Source organism: Cariama cristata, unplaced genomic scaffold (genome assembly GCF_000690535.1).
Source record: "Cariama cristata isolate BGI_N322 unplaced genomic scaffold, ASM69053v1 scaffold15740, whole genome shotgun sequence".
NCBI classification, from domain to species: Eukaryota; Metazoa; Chordata; class Aves; order Cariamiformes; family Cariamidae; genus Cariama; species Cariama cristata.
Genome location: NW_009594246.1, coordinates 34,871 through 38,919, shown reverse-complemented (window position 1 = coordinate 38,919; position 4,049 = coordinate 34,871).

Below are 4,049 nucleotides of genomic sequence, written 5' to 3'. Positions count from 1 at the left end.
GGGGTTATTCTTGCCCTAACATATATCCTGTGTGAAAGTGATGAAGTAGAAGACATTGCCAAGGATATCCAGCCTGAATCTCTCTACCCACGTCACTCGAGAAGATGTGTGTTCCCACAGCTCTGAGCTGACTAAATGCTGTTGTTTAGGTCTGGCCTGGGAGCACAACTTCCCAAAAGGTTAAGCTCAACAAAAGTTTCACAGCCACTGAAATGAAGGATTTGCTCTCCACTCCATCCCCATCGCTTCTCCTCCATCCTCCTGCTTCCACAACATTACTTCTTCCCTTGCACTGGCTGTCCCACTTGCTGGATCTTCCCTTGAACCGGATCAGCTTGTTCATTGTTGGAGTTCTTGTTGTGGCAGTAGTTTTCTGCCAAATTAGTGAATTTGGACAGACCATGAAGGTGCCAGTATTGGCACAAAGTGAACTGGTGGAGTATGGCCAGGAGTGGAAAGAAAGGGAAAGGGAGCAGAAGATCTTCCTCAGCCATGAGCTGTTCTGTCAGGTCATCCTCGCTGGTTAACCTGGAGCCTCTCATTCTGTCACCACAGGTGCGAGAAGCAGAGTTTTAAGTTGAGCTTAAACCAGTGCATGCCTCTGCTGCGCCTGAGCAGAACAGCACGAGGGGCAGACGAGACGCTTCTCTGGCTCCAAGGTGCTTGCTCTGCTCCAGTTTCAGCGGGTTCCCACACTCAAAGGAAGAACTACAGCTTTCCCAGATACAGAAAGAAACATTTTTACAGCGGGAAACATTTGGCAATCCAAACACAGGGTTGCTCCTTGCTAGTCCTAGAACGTCTTGCCCACACAGCAGCGTTTTGTTCAGCCCCCTCAAGCACAACGCTGAGCTCTGCGAATCCTTAAGATGCTGTGTTTCCACAAGGTCTGTGGCACTTAGCTAAACTGATGACGCTGTATTGATGTCAGAAACTCAGTCAACGCTGCCTGTGACATCAATGTATGACATCGCTTCAGGAAGTAATGGCTTCTGAAATAACAAGTTGTAGCTCAGATTTTCCAGGAGATACCTATGTCCCCAACTGAGCGTAAAAAGGATGAACATGTCTTTCATTTCTATCACGCACGTGCCTAAACTTCCAGTCTCTGATGGGTACCCCACGATTAGATCAGGGCCTGGTGTAAAGCTGTGTTGGACTCCATTTTGGCTGTCCCCCTGATGAAAAACAGGGCACAAAATATTTTACCTCCCTTCACCTTCTGTGCCTGCCCGCTTCAGAAAGGGGTGCTGCAAAGTGCTGTTCATTCATATCTGTGATGGGAGTTCATACTTCTAGGTATTTACATCTTTGGCTTTCAGGCAACAACTTGTGCGAGACATGGTATTATCTCATCACTGGTGTCACATAAGCTCATAGTTATATGGATTTATTTCTTGGCCATCTCAGAAGGAAATGATCTAATTACAGACTAATATAGTAGGATCATTATTATGTTAGCTGCCCAAGCCTTCTCATTGTAAGACTCCTTTTCGCATTATCTGTAATTTTGCAGTTTTAACTCTTCGACCCGATTTCTTTCATCCCATGAGGCTTCTTCAGTCTTTAAGTAAATTTTTCTGCCAAAACCCATACTAATTTCCAAGAATGCAGCCGAAAAGAGATGCTATTTTCCTGATGCTAAATCTTCCATATGAAAACTCTAGCCAACATACAGCTTTGAGGAGGGACTAGAAATTTGGGGTGTAGGGGGAGTTAAGGGATTGTCCTTTGAAACAAATGAAATTTAGTCACATAGCAAATGGCTGGAAAAACTGCAGTTTGTACACATTCATTAGAGACTTGCCAGAACTTTGTAATGTAACTCTTCCGAGATGTTGTCTGCAATGATCATGCTAAACTTCATAAGGCTCTTCTGTTGCAGGAAGGTTTATAACCTAATACCACTAATAATTGCTCCTTCAGATCAAGTTGCAGGTCTGTGCAGCAGGTTTAAAGTTTCTAGCCTGTCAATAAGTCCTGTTATTATCAGTACAATTACAGCTGAATTTTCCTTGTTTGCATCTTTCATAAGCTTAAGAAATTTGGCATAAAAATTCTCCTTTAAAAAAACCCCAAACAACAGTATAAAACCCATGCAAAGTGAGTATTATTATCCCCATTACACAGATTTGCATCTGAGATATGTGAAGTTTCAAGCCAAATGTATCCATTGGTTTTTGGGTATCCAGCCAAGAAGCAAAATTTGATTTTAAGTTTTCTGAGCACATGGCTTGACACAGCTGTAGTTGTGTGTTCTCAGACTCCTGCAAATCTGTTTCAGGTCTCAGAGTCAGCCACTCGAAGAACAGGGAATGTACAAGATAAAGACTAGCGTGAAAAACATGGGGAAAAAAAGTGATGTCACACAGCCCATATATCTGAACTTGCCTTACATGGGGGAGGACAGCTAAGATGGGAAAGGGACTTCCTGACTGAGGACTGACTTAGAGTAATATCCTTTTAACACACTTCACAGAAATACTAAGATTAAACTTTATGTGATGTAAACAGGCATATTCATTTCCCCAAAAATATTTGGCCAGACCTATTTCAGTATCAGCTTAGTCTTTCCATGGGTTTTCACTCATTTGTTTATATGAACAAAACTAGTATGAAATTGTTAGCATATTTTATCCTGAAAAAGTATAACCACTGTTTGCACAATATTACGGCAAGTATTTGTATAGCAAAGATGTTACATACACACAAAGGTAATAATTTTGTTATAAGATTAAACCTTTCACTGTGATGTATTACACAACAACTAATACCTTTTATTTCAGGAAAACTGAAGTCTAGCTACAGAAATCACTATTACACTGTGAACTCAGGCACTGGAAAAACTTGATGACAACTAGATGTAGTGTTAGTCACACAGTATTAAAAAATAAGCGGAGGAAATAAAATACAGTATTTTCTTTCAAACTGTTGAGCCATTCTAACAAACACACCGAACCACTTGTAATTAAGATAAACACAACATCCTCTTAGCACTGCTGTGCTCACAGTTCTTTCAAAGAGCACATATGGTGTGCACTTTATCAAGTGTGCTTCGACCCTTTTCTCCTAATGCGTTGTACTTGGGAAGCAAAACAAGACTAAGTTAAATACACTCTGGCTGCCTTAACTCAGAATTTCTTTGTATTTATGGATTTATATTAAATCCCTAAGGTTATTTTAAAATTGGTTTTGGTGTTATTTTATCATTAATCTTATTATCATCCAAAAAAACTGGCTGCAAATGATTGCTTTGAGGATTGGCAAACGCATTTATACAGCTTGAAACAATTTATTGAAAACATGTTGCTTACATAAGAGAACATGCTGTCTTTAAATGCTGTTGGTAAGAAATGTTCATTTCTTGAATTTCCATTCTATTTATGGACTCTGAAGATAGGAGAAATACAATTTAAAGAGCACCTACAGGTTGTGTACCTTTTTATGATCACCTTATTTTAACTTCAAGAGAAGAGATCTTCATTGTCTAGCTGTGACTTTGCAATGGGCTCCTCAGCAGTGGCATACAAGCCAAGGTAACGTGCCTTTTCAAAATATTTCATCTTTTCTCCAAAGAAGAAACCTGTAACCAGTCGTGTTGTAAACTAGTGAACATTGGTTTAATAATGAAAAGGATTTTTGTTGCAGTTCAACAGAACACTCATTTTTAGTCAAATGTATTTCTGTGGGCATAGTAGGTACAATAAAGAAAGATTTACAGTAATGCATCTCTGCGTTTTTCCCCCCATATATTTGCCACCTCTATAATACTTCAGTCATTTGTGCATTTATGTAACTGCCTAAGATGAAATATAATTATCTTTGCTATTTTATAGCTGGTGAAAATGAGGTACAGAGTTACACAGAGCATACCTAGAAGAGCAAAAGTATGAACCCCTCCAAAACATTCCAGTTCGAATAAGACAAAATGTCCTCTTTCACACGTGCGATGGAAGCTCCGGGGCCCCGATCTAGCCCCTGACAAGTACTGGCACGTAAGCTCCCCGCCTGCCCCCGGCCCCAGCACCCCGGCTGTCCCTCTCCCCTCT